The sequence below is a fragment of the Miscanthus floridulus genome, chromosome 8 (genome assembly GCF_019320115.1).
Source record: "Miscanthus floridulus cultivar M001 chromosome 8, ASM1932011v1, whole genome shotgun sequence".
NCBI lineage: Eukaryota > Viridiplantae > Streptophyta > Magnoliopsida > Poales > Poaceae > Miscanthus > Miscanthus floridulus.
Genome location: NC_089587.1, coordinates 184,178,580 through 184,198,066, shown reverse-complemented (window position 1 = coordinate 184,198,066; position 19,487 = coordinate 184,178,580). Strand labels below are relative to the sequence as shown.

The window sequence follows — 19,487 nt, the reverse complement described above, 5'->3', positions numbered from 1 at the left end:
TAAATGGATAGCAAGGCAGATGCAAACCTGTAAATAAACCAGGCGAAGTTTGATGTAGAATAGAAATTTGCTTATGGCAGCCTACATAATAATTGCTGAATAAATCATTTAATGGGGTAGTTGATCCATAGGACATCATGTAATGAAATAGAAATTCGCTTATAACAGTCTATAGAAGCAAATGAGCTCACCAGTTCACTTTCTAATCTAGTTGCTCCACAGGACCTTAGTTGAAGTTGTTTCAGACCTGCAAGAAAGTAGACAGAGATGAATAGAAATAGATACATCAATAGATACATCATCAGGTTTGGGGTGTGGTCAGTAATAGAACGACCAACAAATCATGTGAAGACATCATTTTTCAGTCATAGGATTGTGAAAATAGAATTGATTTTAAAATGGCTCCCTCAATATTCTTGGACCAATTTCACTGTACAAATACGCTGCAAGTAGAACACCTAGCAAATCCGAACCCCATTAGCAAAATATTTTGTACTAGCTCTCATTATTAAGTGGACCATTTTTTTCATATACTATTTATACCTAGACATTGTCAACCAATGTCGTTGTATATACATGAGAACAATGGGAGATGACAGCACTAAACTTTAAAAACACTGATTTGAAGACATCAGCTTTAATGTGGTAACAAACTTATTATTTTCGAATAGAGCAACGACAGGCATCATATACCAGCTGAAGGCTTCTTCTGTCTGAATGGACTATTAATGATGCACAAACCCGAAATCATTCTTTTGTAATTTTCATCCAACTTTGGCCATGACGAAAAATTAAGTTAATTGTGAGCAACCTAAATCATGCATTGAATCCTTGCTGTTGCTGAACTAAAAAAAATTGAATTATGGTTTGTAACCGTTACAGTATCAGTCATTAAGAAAACTCTACATTTCGAATCTGATAAAGATCTGACATCATGTTTGTTGGCTTAGCAATGAACTGGACAAGCAGGAAATCTAAATGAACAAAAAAAGGCTAAAAAATAGGTAGAAGTAATTAAGTGAATTTAATTTCTAACAAAACCACATAGAAATAATTGAGGAATTTGTAATGGATTTTACCAAGCACCAACTGGCCATGGACATAGTCAAATCACTAAATTTCACTGATCCGTTCTATTCTATCTCAACAACTAAACGCATTTAAGATCTGAGACCATTGCTTTATAAAGGAATCAAGCTTTGACATCATTGCATATAAAATAATTGTACTATAAAAATAGAGCACCATTATTCGGAGGTAGCATCATACCTTCTATGGAGTAGGGGACCGTACGAAACATGGCAACGTTAGTGTTTATACACCTGGCTGCAACAAATAAAGCAAAATTCTGAAACAATATGATTCATTTTGCAAATCAGGAGATAGGAGAATTTACATAAGAATCCATTCAGCTGGTTTCTAATCTGATTGCAGTGGACAAAATGTGCAAACACTTCACAAGCAAAGGAGTCACAAGAACGGACCAAAATGATATCTCAAAAATTAGCCGAACCCCTCCTCTTTCTTCAGGACCTCAGGAGGCCGAACCTGCAATTGGACAATATATAGCTAGGGTTAGTGCATATAGCATGATTAACAATACAGGTATTTAGCAAAGGTTAACCAATAGACATGTCTATCAGCATGACTAAAAGCACAAGCGGTAGGTATCATTGTAGTAAGTGAACCTTACACCATCGTGGTAGAACCGAGCTTTGAAAGATTGGTAAGCCCAAGATGCGATGATAAATATTAGGCACTGGCAAATGTGATGTGATTGTCATCAAACCAGTTCAGTTGTGATGGTGAATTGAATCATCAAAGAGGTAGAAGTGTGTACTGGCGGCCTAAGCCATGGTTCAAACAAGGAATTTGTGCAAAAGAAAATGGAAAAGGAAATGTATAAATATCGGCTTGCCAACCTCTTTTGGGAGGGGATAACTATATATAATAAGTCGGCAATCATACACTGGTATTAGAAACTATAATAAATTAGCAGGCAATCATGTAATGATATTAATATTAATTATTAACATAATAAATATCTACAATTACTTAAGCAAAATGCTCAAATAACATAGTGACTGCTACCTAGAACACTACCTTTAAGAGAGTTTTTTTTCCAGAGCAACAACCCTACGTATAATTAAAATAATTACGTACCCAGAAAAAATGAATTAAAGGGATCAGAGGCATAATCAAATCAAAATCTTAGGGAGGAAGAAATAGAACCGAGCATTGTATTTACAGAGCTGTTTTCCATTTACAGATGTATGGATATGGAAAACAAATATGGAGATGGGGATGGGGATTAATGGGAACAATCAGGTGTGCCGTCATAAACAAGGATCAAATTTAGGGAAAGAACAACATATTTTGCCAATCGAAGACACACATGTGTTCCCATTGCAAGAAAACGAATGGATCTGTTATGGACAATATATAGTCTGCAGCTTTCCCATTTAAAAAGAACAATGAATTTAGTGGAATCAGGTGGAATAAGGTCATGTTCATTAGGTTAATCTAAAATGACTTATCGGAATGTCATTGCTTTGATGGATAGCCAAAAAAAAACTTAATCTAATATGAAGAAAGCTACAGACTATATAATAGTGTCTCAATCTACATACATGATAGTCTCAAATTTGGATCTGGAGCGCATGACCTAGAGCAAGCATAGAAAGAAAATGAGTGTGCAGGGATAAAAATTGGAGAGTACTTGTACCCCCTATTATTGCAGTTTGTTATCAGTCCAAAGGATTGCAAGAGGATCGATAGTTACCTCAGAAAGGATAAGGTGAAGACGCAAAGTGGATATATTGGCCCATGATGTTTTGAAGAGCAATACTCTGAGGCACCCACTTAGTTTATAGAGGTTGTGAATGCATCCATTCAGTGCAGCATTCTGTTATGTATTCACAAATTAAATTGCAGCCTATAAAATCAAAGAGATGCCAAGCAAAATAATGAGAAAAACACCCAAAATATGTAAGGACAAATTCCACACGAACATACTAAAAGTTTGGCTGTGCAGGAAACATACATTAAGCATCCAATGATTGGAAGAAGTAACATATGCATGCCTGAACGCGGCGAGCATGAGAACAAAGTAATGCTCCAGTGCAAATCAAGTAGACTAAGTTGGAACTATTGAAGATGCAGTTGTAAGGAATATATATAGAATTTTTTTCTACTTGTAACCACAGAGCCGTAGTTCTAAATAAATAGCAATAATTGTCCAGAATATATCAAAAATAGACGACAACAACAACAACAACAACAAAGCCTTTAAGTCCCAAACATAGAATATATCAAAAATAGAGTATGGAAAAAATTGATGCATGTGTTTGTTGCACTCATATCACTATTAGAAATTGACACATTTCTTTTAAGCAAATTTGGCTATATATCTCTTTAGCGGTAAAAACATGCATGTATGAAGTGGTGGTCTGTGAACATATGTAAACTGAAACTTCGAAGAACGCACCGTACGAATCTAACATGTTCATAGGAGTGCACCGTATTCATAGCAGCAAAAACCTGAGGACAGGAAAGCGATGGTATAATTCTTCACTATTTACTATTCAGGACCATTGTCATCTAGCGATATGTATTCTCTGTTTAGCACAGCATGTGAGAAAACCTTACATAACAACAGATAATGCGACGACTGGGTGAAAATGAACCCAAAACTAATCATAAATCCAAAACTATATCAAATTAGTAACCCTGATGTAGCAGAAAAAAATCAATTGCACAGAGCTGCACAAATAAATAGGACCAGACTCAGGCTAATTTTTTGACAAAACATTTATATAACAACGTCACAGAATGTGTAAGTGCATTATTGTTGATCTCTGCTAGGAGAAAACTAATTAGTAGACCAGTCTACTCTTCATAAGCATGTATAAATAAATTTGTTATAGCCCATGCTAACCATATATTCTCAAGAATTTGTATCATATGCGGAGGACTTTTAGCTCACCCAAAAATATTAGGTTTGACACACCAACAAGAAAATATAACTTTTACTGAGACGACAACACAACAATAGATGTGGCCAATTTCATTGAATGAAACTGAAAGCTATATAAAATCAAGTCAGTACTGCAAATCAGTTACATGTGTAGATCATCAAACCCTTAGATGGTTAGGCATGTGTGTCCAGCTCCATGCGTGCACCACGGGCCTGAAGCATCTCTTGCTCATTCACCTGCACAAAGGAGAAGATGGAATGAAGGAGGAACTGGAGGAGGCACATAAAACACAGGCACAACCATAAAGGCGAAAAAACAGGGTGCAAGGCAATGGCCCCAGATAATATCATGAAGGAAACCTTTACAAATTTTAGAGGCCTCAGAAATATATGAATCATCATTTAACCATGATCATGGGCACAGACACAACCACAAAGGCGAAAAAACAGGATGCAAGGCAAAGGCCGCAGATAATATGATGAAGGAAACCTTGACAAATTGTAGCGGCCTCAAAAATCTATGAATCATCATTTAACCATGATCCTGGAGTATGAAGGCACCAAAGTAAATGAAAAATGGCAAGTCTCTCACAGGATCTTGATGGGCAAGGTGTACCAATCAGGAAAGCAGGCGGTGACATGTCGCTGAAGCGGTCCAATGAAAGAATTCTAGGAGACGTGGATGGGCTGGCCGCCGAGTTCATTTTCATCATAGGCCATACGGGGAAAAAATATTTCCATCACGTGCATGGAGCACCAGGCTAAAAACAGTAGCTTCGACATAAACGAAACAAAAGATCTCAAATCCTAGGGAGGGCTTCGCATTTGTAAGGTTAAAGAAGAGTTCATTTTCATCACAGGCCATACAGCAAAAAAAAATATTTCCATCACGTGCACCGAGCATCAGGGTAAAAATAGATGTATATATAAGTGAAAACAAATTCCAAGGACAGATAGCAGGTTTGATACACTGTAAGCAGGCAAACATCACAGCAGTAGGCATAGGCCAAACCCTAGAGAATGTATTCATGGCAATATGGTGAGAAATCATGGAGACAAAAGCAAAATTAGAGAATAAGAGGAAACAGGAACACCTGAGAGTGCTGCGTGCTAACCGCGGCACCGCCAAGGCCGACCAGCACCTGGGGCGCCCACCATAGGAAGCCGCATCGGGAGAAGAGAGAGGGTGCGCAACAGAGAGCACACCGGCTGCTCCCAGCAGCGAGGCCCGGCCGACGGCCGCAACGAAGCTGGGGAGGCTCGACGCCGGCATGGGTAGGGGCGTGACGCCATGGCCGACCGGTCTCGCCTCGCCCACCGCTAGGGCCCATGGACGCGTGCGACGCAGGGAAGCTGGCGCGGTCGGGGCCTGCTGCAGCGCTGGCACCCCAGGAGAGAGAGGGAGAGGGAGAGGAAGAGAGGAAGAGGAGGTACGCCGCAGCCGGCAGCGGCCGGGAAGAGGCACCTAGGGTTTCGCGTGGAGGGCGCCGACGCCGCAGCCACCGCGCGATGACGAGGCCGAAGTCTGACCCGTCCAGCACGCCGCAACGCTGGAGGAGAGGGAAGGAGAGAGGGGAAGGGCGGCCGTGGGCGGCGCCGCCGCCGCAGGTACCGCCGCGTCGGGTGCCGGGAGGAGCGACGGGGTGGGGAGGAGAGACGAGCGGATGGTTTTCTTTTTTTTTTGTTTTTGCTGAGAAGGGAGGGGCCAATTTATTGGAGAAAGCAAATGGTTTTCGGGCGACGTGGCCCATCTGGGCATCCGGGAGCCCCCCGCCGTTTGTAGCTGATCGGACGGACGAGGCTATTTTGGGCGACGTGGATGGTGCCCCTGCTGGAGGAGGAGGCCATCTTTGTTTTGTTGAAATACGTGGGCTAGTTGGGCCACTCGGGGTGTACGGGATGGGCTGGGTCACAGCTCACCGGACATAAAGTAGAATATTAGAATTAGAATACAGAAAAGATAAAAAGTTCAAACCTCAAAACCACGAATCATTGTTTCTAAACTCGCAAAACCATTTAAATTATCCCCTTAACCTAGATTAAAGGTTCTGGAGACGATTTCATCACCTTTTTAGTTAATATGAAAATCCAGTAAATATATTATAAGCTTTTTAAATCACAAAAAATGTCTCTAAACTTCTAAAAGGCCCGAGCAAAATCCTAGAGATAAGTTGGGGCACGACCAACCCAAATAAAATAGTTCAAGCTCATAAAAATATCTCTGGAAGTTTCAAAATATATATTTATATCTAGAAAATGAGAAAATACCAAAATATATTGAACAAACCTCAAAACATTATAATCGATGTCTATACGTGTTTTAAAAAACTCTGCATGGCAAAAATACGAGATGCAACTAGCATGGATGCACGTTGATGTTGAATGCACTTGTGCTAGTTGTGTCTTATGTTCTTGTTGTGTAACATTTTAAAAAACACGTTTAGACGACAGCTAGCACCAACCCTTACAGGTTCATTGCATCAAAGAATACTGTTTTTTCTCTTCATTTTGGGAGAACAATCTAACGTGCTGTTTATCTGAATTAAGATAAAACTCCAAAGTTTTCACGCCGTGCCAAGTTTTTATATGGCTGTGGTTTGCTGCCAAATAACATCAAAATCCAAAGTTCATGACTAATACATGAACAGAGTTTTGGCGCACTTTGGCCGCACCGCAGGATACAATTACAAGCTCCTACAAAGATTCCAGCGCTGCTTAAAAATTTCTCTCTTGGAGTTAATAGAAAAGGTTAGGGAGGATCTATTTGCCAAGTTTTTTATGTGTGCTTTGAGCTATGTCTCAACCACACTGAAGCTCCTCATAGCGTGCTCTGGAAAATCTCTTGTCGCGCAGATCAGGATGGTCCGAGGTCAGACGGCAAGCAGGAAGTTTCATGCAACATGGCATCAAAGGTGAAGCATCTAGCATGGCACCCGGCAGAAAACTTCATAGTTTGTGCAGCCAATAGTAACTTGTACATGTACCATACATAAGCACACTCCAGTCATGTGTACAGAGTGCAAACCACAGAATAGCAATCGTAAGTAAACTGATGCCAGAAAAGAATATGCTTTTCCATGTTACAGTGCATGTTATGGGCAGGATATTGAACTGACTGTACATTGTTCAGGATCTTTAGCAGATCTAGTATAGGAAGGAAAAGATACTCTTGTAACCAGCAAAAGGATCGCCTCCTTGACTGTTCCTTCTGCTTCTCGATATCTCCTTGACATATTCCTGAATATCGAAGGGTTGAGCTGCAACTCTGACTTGCTCTGTGCATTGAACAGCCTGGAAGCGCGGAAGGGGACTGCTGATGCAGGATTTCCTATTCTTAGATGGGCTGTCACGTTGAGCTGCAAATTGGGGGGAGTTTTCAACTGGAGTTCCTGTTTTGAAAGGATTTTCACCTAGATTTCCTTTCTTTAAAGGATACTCAACTGGAGTACAAATAAGGATCTTGCTTTTCTCCAGCGGGCTATCCTTTCCGCCCACAAACCCTGGAGAGCTTTCATCTGGAGTTGTCAGCATCTTGCTCTTCTCAGATGAGCTGACACGCCTAGCTGCAAATTGGAGAGAGTTTTCAGCTGAAGTGCTCAAGTACCTCGCTCTTCTCCAATGGGCTCTCCTTTCCACCCGCAAACACAAGAGAGCTTTTATCTGGAGTTGTCAGCATCTTGCTCTTCTCAGATGAGCTGACACCCCGCCTAGCTGCAAATTGGAGAGAGTTTTCAGCTGAAGTGCTCAGTACCTTGCTCTTCTCCAATGGGCTCTCCTTTCCACCAGCATTCTGAAGAGAGCTTTTGTCTGGTGTCGTGCTCAGCATCTTGCTCTTCCTCAGATGGGCTATCCATTATTCCAAACAGCATGCGGCTCTTTTCTGAACTTCTACCCAGGATCCCGCGACACTTCTCAGCAGTATTGGTTGGAGAGACCCTAGGCTCAACAGGCTCAAAATCCATTGTGGTGGCCTCATCCGCATGCAGACAGCCATGCTCTACTTCAAACTGGTCCCTTGATATCTTCATCTTCTTCAGTATAAGAGGTTCATAAGAGCTATCCATGGATTTCGATACCATCAGAGTGGGGAACTCTTTGGATTTCTTGCGTATGTGGTCGAAAATTGTGTTGTCTGTGGCACTTTTGCATTCTGCCTGTTCTGGTCCAGGAGCTGATGCAGCTTGCATATGTAAACAAGATAATGCACATTTCAGCTAGCTAATAATAAATTTCCAGATTTCAATTGAAGGAGCACAAATGAAGCATAAAGTGCATTTAACTGTATACTGTTTGCAGGATTGTCTTACCTCCATACTCTTCTTCAGGCAGTAGATCAAAGCTTGGGACCTCCCTATAATCATGAAAATAGCACGTTACAAAAATACTGACCAAGGTTCAGAAAACATGACTTGAGTCAATAGATTAAGTACAAAGTTTTTTTTGGAACAAAAATGGCAGGAGCTCTGCCATTCAATTATGAGAGAAAAGAGTGTTCAAAACAGGTTGATCCCAAAGACCAAAGGATCCAGTAACAAATCCCCCAAGAAAACCATCTAGGGACCAAAAGCATTCAGTATAAAGTTGTGGTGTATGCTGATCTGCCACATGCTGAAGGTTGGATAATCCCTAGTCTGATCAGTATTTAAGGTTATGCTGGTGGATGGCAATCAATTCATATATTATTAGCCAACCAAAAAAAAGATTAAGAACTCACAGTGAAGCCAAGTTGTTAAATTTTCTGGTTCCCAGTACATTATCAGCTTTCTCGAGAGCACTGACAGCAACTGTCATCATCTTCTATGACATAAACCTCTTTGGAAAGAGGGCTCTGTTCAGTGTGAGATTGAGATCGGCTTGTTCGAGTTGTCCTGGAGCTAACCAAACAAATCTCTGAAGGGAGATTGTATGCAGGTTCAAGCTTATCTATCACATGCTCTTTGGTCACGTACAAACCATCTTCCCTGCCTTACTACATGCTTCTTGTGCACATCAAGACCAACTTCACCATAGCATTGAAAACATAAACTATGTGAGCATATAAGTGATATGTGCATAATATTTTTGAAGGAAAGTATTCTCTCTTTTTTTTTTGTAAAACATGCAGGAGGACTGTGTATCACTATATTATAGAAGAAGAAATGAGGGGGAAACCCCCGAGTACACTGATTTAAAAGGTTACAGACTCGCCAATGCTAAAAGAAAAACAACCTTAACCACAACCTCTATTGAGACCCAACATCGAAAGAAAGTATTCTCGGATGGTGATATTACCATATTCTTCAAATATTAGATCAACCTTCAGAGTGACCCGTGCATTCTGGGGGCATGGCACAAAAACTTTTACAGAATATGGGCTGCATTTTAAAAAATTGGCCAGTGAGCAATTCTGGAATAAGATATGCTGGTGAAGAAGAATGGATTAACATATCCTAAAATAACAAAAGTTGAAAAGTGTTACCTGTGGAATTCTTGAGTCCTGGAAGAATGAACCAAAAGAACAACAAACAACCATCCACCTCAGCAGATGAAAAATAGATTGTCAAAGGTATTAGATCGGTTTGAGAGGAGAGGCACTGACCTTATATTCTCATGAAAGAGGATCACATTGTCTTCCTCTGAGGCCACAACCTGAAAAATAATGTTATAACATTTAGTTGGTTTTAAAAGCACTCAATGACCCGAAGCAAAGTTAAATAAGGTACCATGTCAGCGCAACTGCGTTTACTGGATCGAACTGCCTGTGATAGACGAGTTAATGTTACAGTGATGGTCGTTTTCCCAAGTCTGTTTCCAGTTTCTTCTATGTCTATGTCAATTTTGGGTGGTAATGATGACATTGAATCTTTGATATGATTCCCAAATGGATAGTTGCGTCCTGTGGCCGATTCTATCTTTCTCGCATCAGCAGTTGCCAAGGTCTCAAAGCTATAAATTCCAGCAGTCTTCAGAGCCTGAGGTGGCAAGTGATCAACTCAAGAATTAATTATGCTGGCTGCAGATACAGCAGTGGCTACATAACAATCACAAAATTAATAACCTTTGCTGTTACAATTCCAATCCCAGGCAGTTGTTTCAGCAGAAAAGGACTGCTCTCCCAAAGCTTTTGATTTAGACTATTTGCAAGGATCATAGAATTTATGGCGGATCTGTAGTTCTTTTTGTATATAAAATATTCTCGCATGCATTTGGCAATCCTACATCCATTTGAACATATTGAATTTGTTTCCTGCATGGGAGTCCACTTAAGTCAACATAGTAGGGGAGAAAATCAAGGGGTGTTTGCAACTAGACAAGCAAGCAACCTGGTTGAGGGATAAATCATGGATTAGGGGGTCTCCAGTTAAGCAGTCATTTGCTAGCAAGAATATTTTCTCTTCTCTTGTCTGAACACGCTTCTTCCTTTTTCCATTCTCCATGACAATATGAAATAGGAGTCTACCATCTTTGTCGGCATTTATGTCATTTAGAATCTTCTTGTCCTTTCGGCGTAGTTGGATCCCTTGATACACCAAAAAATAAAAATAAAATAAAATGCTTGACACTTAATAATCAATTCAAAATATGTACATCTACCTACAAGTTATTTCTGCAGAGTGACAGATGACATGCAATAAATCTTCCAAACTGCAACAGGCAGAAGCTTTCACGATAAGCTTCATTGTATCAAACTTCAGGTAGAATTTTGCCATCAGCCTCCCTGGTTCTGAGAATGAACAATTAGATCTTAAAGGAGTCCTTTTGACAAACAATTGCAAAACAATTGGATCTTAAAGGAGTCCTTTTGACAAACCATCAGACCTGGAGCTTACTGTAAGTCTGCCAAGGTATTAGGGCCTCAAGAAACATGGCAGTCAATGCAGAAAATATAGTGAGCTTGGCACAGATTCACAAATACAATGCATGATGCCTATGCGAAATTGATCCATGCACTGTTTAAAGCTATATGATACATACAGTAACACAACGCAAATCCTGAAATAGGGGGGCAACATTTGCAGATCAGAACCCTAGGGACTTAGACATACAAATCCAACAAACCCAGCTCACGGAATACTATTTATTGTTCGACAATCCTAAAATGTTGAACAGGGGGTAGGGAGAGCGTATCCAGACCAATATAATGAGTTAATCTTGATGGATCTCAGGATCTGGCTGGTTGATATTTGTAACATATGATTTTAGGCTACACTATGTCTAGATACATAATAAAAGCAATGTATCAAGAAAAGCCAAAACGTCTTATAATTTGGAATGGAGGGGAGTACACTGCAACCAAAAAAACAGTGTTTTATCCCTGCAGATTGAGAGCTGGACCATATGACATCTTGTAATTGTGATTTCTGCATTTTCATTTTGATAGAGAGAAGAAAACTTTACCTAGTGGTTGTAGAACTGAAAGCTCCTTCATCTGTCCAAATCAGTCCATAGTCCACCAACTCATGAATCTTCTGGACACATATATCTGTATATTCGGCTGCTTAGGATCAAAGCATAAGGCATCATAACAGAACCATCATGCCAAAAGAAGGTACCTTGAATTTGCTTTTCAAGGAGATCTTGAGGAGTCCCCCTCTTAACTCCATAGTTCTCAGGATTCTAGCAATTTATTTCATTAAAGTTATTCCATGCATTAAATTTAAATGTTAAACGAGAGTATGCATACATACCTTCCTTATTCTGGTGTACAAATACGAGCACTTGATCCACTCAACTGCCAGAATAATGTCAGATACTGTCAGCTGAACGATTTCTGCATTTAGATGCTCCACTGCACATGGCAGCAACCTGGTGGTAGTTATGTAGTATATATACTTTGTCAGAAGTACAAAATTATATGCAGTGCATATCACGGTCTTCTTTTAGGTGAAATATCACATGAGACACTAGTTTCTGATTAGACATCAAGCACTTACTGAGACTCCACCATTTCACAACCATTTAGAAGGTTCTCATATAGATGAACCTAAAAGGAAAACTTAAACATGTTAGTTCAATAAGCCATGTTAGTTCAATAAGCCAGGATTTTTTTTTTCTCTTGAACGAATAAGCCAGGAAATAGATCCTGTCAAATTATTGCACAACTGACAAAATTAATAAGAGTGGAAACACATGATGATTACTGTCTCTTTTCTTGTCATGATTATAATTGTTCCAGTATCATCGAATGGTGGACGTCCAGCCCTCCCACACATCTGCCGATCAGCCCAAACAGAAGCTTTCTCAAAAACAAGAGGATAGTCATATAATACATTTTATATTTAAAATTGAAATCACTAAATGTGTTAAGTTGAACTGTTAAATTTGGTATACATTTAAATATAAATTTCTATATATTTTAGGGAAATGCCGTAGGAGAGGACCCTACTATTGGTGATATGTGTAATCTAAAACAACAGAGTACAAAGAAAATAACTACAGTACAAGCATAGGCAGAGCCACTAGCAGACTAAACTACTGAGTCCAGTCAATTAAATAGAAATCTAAAAGCCTTGTTGAACGCTGTGGAAATGTAGGGTTACTTCATAAGTGAAACCCTTTATTCCCAGGAAGAAGAGATATAAATATTGAAGTATTTCAGTATAAGTAAAATTCAACCTATATATATAAGATGAGGTAAGATATCCAGCAGCTCCTGCTTTCTTAAACAAAAGTGCCAATGATATATTCCAGAACCATCTTTTGCTAAAGGTTTAGCACACGTCTGTGCAAGTTATAATTTTAAACAAATTCAGTAGTTTGTATGCCTCAAATTATCAAATCTGACCTATTAGTTCAGAAAGAAGTAAAAGAAATTAAGCAATGAACAAACAACAATGAAGCTACACTGTTAACCATACAAAATCACAGTAAGATGTGAACCAAGATGGAGTATCTATTCCTGCATATCAAAGATAATAGTTTTATAGGATTTTTTTAGGCGAAGAGTTTTCTAGGACATATAGACTTAGTAGTACACCTGAAGCACCATGGACCTCTCATATTCAACATATAGGCCCTTCTCCTTGTTGCTGCATAATAGAATCTATGTCAAAAACTAGAAGTTCAATTTAATTGATGCCATATCTAAAAATTCATTCTTACAAAAACTGTGTTGACTTTATCACAACTGTATGTGCAGGTAAGTTGATGCCATGTGCCAAAGTATTCGTTGTGCATAGGACTTGAAGATCACCCTTGAGGAAAAGCCCCTCAACAAGACCTCGGTCTTTTAAGCAAAGACCACCATTATGAAAACCAACTGAAAATGGAACAGGATTGCATCAGTTAAGCAATCAATTAAAGTGTTTAGGCTAAGTGTATCAACTAACATGGGCACCTAAAAAGACATTACTAAAAAAATGGAGGTTGCAAAGTTAAGGAAGGTATTATGGGTGCCCAGGGAACAAGATTCCATATAACCTCCATGTACAATGCAAGCCTGCAGTTGCTTGTCACTACAGGTTAGGGAAGCCTCCTTTAGATGTTCATACTGCTGCATCGATTTCATAAATGGATTCGAATAGCCAAGTGATGCTCCAGTTTGTGAAAGGCACTGCGCTGCTTCTTGTGCACCTTTTCTTGTAGAACAGAAAATAAGTGCAGACTTCCCTCTTGAATGTTGCATCAGTATATCTGTAATCAATATTTCATTTATATTTCTAGTATTGATTTTTAAAACTGTAATTTACATGATGTGCAATGCTATTGAGTGATGTGGGGATTTTACTTACCATAAATAAAACTTTGCAACCTCTACAAGTTGAAACAAACAAAAAGAATTAAGTAGTTAGCATTATATAAAGTACAACTATTTGAAACAATATGATACAACTCAGGGAGATGCAATTCTGACTTAAAACCTCCCTGCTAATTTTTATTCTAACTGTGAAGAAGGAAGATTTTGGATAGTAAAGATGCATACCCTCTCAAAAAGGAAGTCGTTTTTAGCTGGAGCATAACCTAAATAGCACACAAAGAAAAAGGAAAGAATTAGCGGCACACAAATGGCTGACGAAGTGGAAGCTGAAAGATCATTGGGAAGATGCTAGCAATTTGTACCATGTGTATATATGTTCATAAATTTTACCTAGTAGCACGAAAAACACAGGTTTATCTAGAGAAAGGAAAATTGTGGTTATTTTGTACAAGAGGTGTTTTACATAAGTAAATCAAATGTAACTTAAATGGCATAGAAAAACAATCAAATCATTATTGATAAAAACTGAAACACTTCAATGACTTGGTGTTGATCCTTCAAGCAACATATGATAGGAGAGCATTTACTGCCAGATTAGCACAAAAAGTTTGCTGCAGCATAACTAAGTTAGAGCAGCTTCTTGATAAGCTAATCTTAAGGGTTGGCAATGTATTGCATCAGTGTTTGTTACAGACATGAGCCCTTGACATGTGGTCAGTTTGATTCTAATATATAAGAAGTCTCAATCATACCAAAGACCTTGGTTGTCAACTTCACTGGCCTCATTTCTTCTCCAAATCTGCAAAAGGAGGATACCACAGATAAGGTAAATTTATTGGGAGTACTCCACAAAATCCTCAAAATAAATTGTGTTAGTCACCTTTTGATTCCTTCTGGGGGTGCTAGGAGCCACTGTGCTGAAATTTTGTAATATTAATGAGAAACATAACTTTCTTTGCTGGAGCGTGATATGGCAATGTAAATGGTATGTTGAGAATTTACTGTGTAGAGTTACAAACCTATGTCCTCAATATTAGGGATAGTAGCAGAAACAGCTATGAATCGAACATTAGCCAGAGGAAAAGATTTCATGTTGTCATGTCGCGAAAGCATTTTTATCCTACTGACAACTGCTTCTAATGCAGCTCCACGTGGATCATTGAGAAGGTGAACTTCATCAATAAGGACGAGAGCAATGTCACAGAAGAAACCCAATCTACCACCTTTTATACCATGTCGACTCATAGAATCAAACTTCTGCATGTATTACAATTCCAGTGAGAAAGCAAGATATTGGTTAGCAGGCTATCATCTTAACTTCTGCAGATGAAAGTAAGTAGTGACATGGACCTCAGGAGTGGTGAGGATTAAATCAGCATCATGTATGGCTTTATTGTCGTAAAATTCACTGTCACCAGTCATCTCCAAGCAATTGATCCCCAATGGGCCCAACTTCATGTTCCAGTCCCGCAGCTTTTCCTGCACCAATGCCTTGGAGGGTGCAATGTAGATCTGCCATATAAATCCAGTGAACCACACGATAACAATAAAATACCCGAATCCTAAACTCCCAGTTTTTTTAGGAATGGCATCCAGAATCAGCACATACTGTTTTCAGAGTTCCTTTATTCAAATTGAACCTCCAATCTGGTGAAAGGAACCTTGAGAGGAGCCTCAGAATGCAGAGTTCAAAGAGTACGGTCTTCCCACTCCCCGTGGGTGCCGAGATAACCATGTTCACATCCGAGAAGAAGCACACATGAAAGCACTCGCTCTGCAAGGAATTAAAGTATCTGCAGAGAAACCAAAACATTACTTTACTAAATCCCACCTCTATACCACAGCATCTCAATATTACTTTATATTTCCCATAATTCCAAATTCCATTAACCTAGCATTATAATCTCATGCAATACGCGAGACTACTACTCAATTCGAACCATCTACATGAGGGTGCTGCAGTCACGCAACTGAACAAAGACAATAGTGCAGAAACACGGCGTATGAACAGCAAAATTCGAACGTGTAGCTTGATAATCAGCGCACGGGTCGCACCTGAACCTGAACACGGAGCGGAATGGCGGGGGCAGGTCAGAGACACAGCGTAGCGCGTACGGATCGGCGAGAGAACCCATCCTCGGTCGGGCGACCTGACCGCAAGCGGGTGTCACTTGAGATCGATGCCGCACAGAGTCCGCCTCCTGCAGAATCCGAACGATCGCGGTGAGCAATCGACTAGCGGTGACCGGTGAGCAATCGACTAGCGGAGTGAATAGTGATCAGTGGTGAAATGAAAAGCCCGAGCGATCGAGGGTAAAAAAATCCAAGCCATCGGTGGCGAGAATCCATCGCGAGGAGTATCGTCGAACACCTTGCGCGCGGCATCGCTTCCAGCAGAGTCGGCAGGATGATCTATCTGTCGAACTGAATTGCGGAGCGAGGTACGAGTGGGGGAGCGGGAACTTACTCGCTGGTGGAATCAGACCGGAGGAGACTGCAGCGAGAGGCGGGAGAGGCTGTTGACGAGACGGCGGAGAGAGAGAGAGAGAGAGAGAGGATCAGAGGAGCGTCTGCTAGCTTCGAGAGGGGATTGAGCGCAGCCGGAGGAGCGTAGCGCGCGGATGTTTGTGGTGTTGTGGTGGTCTGGTGGAGTTGTGGGGTGGAAGAGAAGGAGCTGCTGAGTCGTTGTGCGGAGGAAGAAGAGATTCAAATTGTGCCCGTGGATTTTGCAGGCGGGCGCGGGGACTCGTTGTTTGGCACGGCTTCCTGATCCGGTCTCCACTACTCCCGTAGTCCCGTGTGCAGTGTCCATGCCAAAAGGTCAGGTCTGGCCGTCCGCCATCCAGGAGGCAGGATCGCAGGGGGAACAGAGGAGAGAGCACGCCGACACCGAGACAACTGAGGCCACGGATGCAAATGGTGATTTAGTAACAACGAGCCAACACCAACAAAACAAATGCACAGAGCATATATGACAGTATCGATCAAAACCAATTACTAATTATGTTTATAACATAACACATCACACATCAGGAAAAACACTGTCGCCTGGATTAAGGCACGAATCTTGGCAAACTGATCGTCCAGCACATGGCTAGCGTGCTAGGTACGTGACACATCACACACATGTACGTACAACTCGTGTCCGGCTGTGATCAAAGCTAGAGTCTACAGGCCCTCCTGGTCCATGGCGAGGATGGTGCTGAGGTTCATGGGGTGCATGTAGTCCGTGTCGCCGTGCATGAACTGGGAGACGATGATGCGGTTGGCCCTCTCCGTGGGGTGGAACGCGTCCCAGAACGCGAACACGTCCCGGTTGGCGCACACGTTCGACGCCGCCGTGCACAGCCCGATCCCGTTGTACGGGCCCTGCCCGCAGCACGCCACCTGCACGTTCGTGAACCCTGCAAAAGAAAGCAGCACAAGGAGATTCAATTGTCACCGATCGACCCGCTTGGTTGGTTTAGTTTCCCATGGAAACACCGTCGGCCACCGTGTCTGATCTAGCTCACCGAAGTCCTGCGGGTTCGCGAGGTAGTCGAAGTTCATGCGGTAGGTGTTGGCGGTGACGAAGACGTCGGCGCCGATGGCGCGGTTGAGGCCGCGCACCATGTCCACCATCTGCGGGTTGAAGAGGTTCACGGCGCGCGTCAGCTCCGCCGCGCACTCGCCGTTCTGGCTGTGCAGCGCCAGCTCGGCCGGGACGCACCCGAGCGGCCCCGTCCCCGTCACGATCACGCGCCGCGCACCCAGCTCGTACAGCCTCTGCACAATGACATATGCATGCGTTGGTCACACATAGTTGCGCAGGCGACCTAGGAGCGAATCCTACGACGACCACCATGTGCTCGTTGTTGGTGGACATTCAAGTGAGTCACCGACTGAGTTTGAGTGCGTGTGCAGTGGGGGTGTGCACGGCATGGAAGCTATTCGGCCTGATGGCTTCTGAGGCTGAAGCTAGCTGAAGCTGTTTGTTGTGTACCATGGTATCTTGTGGATTGGTAGCTGTAGCTGCTGGTGGTTGCTAGAGTGTAGAGAGTCGTTCAGTACACTTTAATTACCGAGAGGATCTTCCTGTACTCGGAGATGATGAAGCGGACGTAGTCCGGGAGCGCGTACTGGCGCGAGCGCACGGACATGGGCACCAGGTAGTAGTTGTTCACGAAGTCGTTGCCGCCCAGCGTGATGAGCACCAGGGCCTGGTTCACGAGCTGCGTCGCCTGCGGCTCGCCGATGAGGGCTCTCAGCTTCCGCTGGTACTCCCGGAAAGTACTGCAGCTGGTCGCCGATCCTGATGATGTTCACCTGCGCGCGCACGATGCATGGCAGGACGTCAGAATTCGGAGCTACAGTATGCGTGTGTGCGTGAGTGTGACAGAGGTTGAAATGAGTAGCTAGCATCCTCCCGTACAAACTGTATTCCCGTGTCGTTGAGGATCCCGACGCCGGCCGACGCGAAGTTGGCGCCGACGAGCAGCTTCTCCCCTCGGAGCTCGGGGCTCAGGTACGGCAGCAAAGGTTCGGCCCCGAGGTGCTCGCCTGAAAGCAAGTGTCAGCATGTGTGTCTGCGCGTATGCGACACGTCATTTCTATGAAGGAGGCATAGATGATCAATCATCAATGGCGTTATATATATATTACTGATGATGTCGGGGATGTTGAACCCGTTGGAGAAGCGGCCCGTCGCGCGGTGCGTGGGGAAGTCGATGCCGTAGGGCGGCGCGTCGGCGCGCGCCGTGGTCAGCAGGTAGTTGTTGTTGCCGTTGTCGACGAGGGAGTCGCCGAAGACGAAGAAGGCCCGCGCCGCGGACGCCGTCGGGGCAGCCGCCGCCAGCAGGCAGAGGAGGAGGGAGACGACGAGCGGAGGCATAAGAGCAGCAGCCATCGCGGAAGTCTCGTCCGGGTAGAGGTGGTGACTGACTGGTGAGCGTGTGCAGTGTGCTTTATAGAGGCCGGCCGGCCGGCCATTGATCGCCATCTTGCATGCAGTTGCACCCATACAAGCTGATGAAGGAAGGCCACTAGGCCAGTGGTCCGCCCCTACCCCTAGCAAATGCACACATGCGAGGTGGTTGTGTGGTTTGTCACTTTTAGTACCCCCGGCAGCCTTGGATCATGTGCCCCAACAGCTAGCCCAGCAGGACTGTGTCAGCCTGTAGTTGCAGCATACTGCAGGTCGCAGAATCCTTTTGTCCACCACCAATGAGAATGGGCTGCACGGCCAGAGTGGGCTTTCGAATTGGGAAGATGAGTTGTTAATCCCCGATCCTAACACTGTACCGCCGAAAATCTGCTTGCTCGTCGTTAGTGTGTTGTTTGGCACGTCGTTAGCGTGTTGTGGGCATCGGGGAAGATACAATGTTTCAGTTATTTAAGAAGGATCTATAATGCTAAAACAATCTAGTACAGTACAGCTGAACTGTATTCATTCAGTTTGTAGTACCGGAAAATAGGGAATTGCTGTAAAAAAAAAGTTTATGAAATACTAGGAGAAGAGCAATTGCTAGATACTCCATGCCCTTGTAGTTGCATAATGCTATGAAAACATTTCACTATTTACAAGGTGTTCTTTTCAGTAATCACCGAACCGAATGAACTGATCATAAAGGTTCAGCATGAGACAATGAGTTTCTCCTCTGTAATTTTTTCATCTTTTAGCAACTCGTCGACTATCCGACGATCCTGTAAACCTGTTGGCAAGGTGGAAAACGAAATGGATTCACAGACAGGCAAAATTAAAGATGCGAGACTGCATCTGTCAGAGACGTTCCTACCATCTCACCGTCTCGCTGAAATCAATATCAATGTACTGCTCATACAAGTAGACTGCCTATT

At 42.6% G+C, this 19,487-nt stretch overlaps 2 pseudogenes; both read right to left on the bottom strand.

Annotated features, from left to right (window-relative positions):
- Positions 1-6,836: 6,836 nt before the first annotated feature.
- On the bottom strand, positions 6,837-16,458 carry LOC136477712 (ATP-dependent DNA helicase MER3 homolog; annotated as a pseudogene).
- A 183-nt stretch (positions 16,459-16,641) lies between these two features.
- LOC136474245 (GDSL esterase/lipase LTL1-like) lies at positions 16,642-18,573 on the bottom strand (annotated as a pseudogene).
- Between the last annotated feature and the right edge of the window lie 914 nt (positions 18,574-19,487).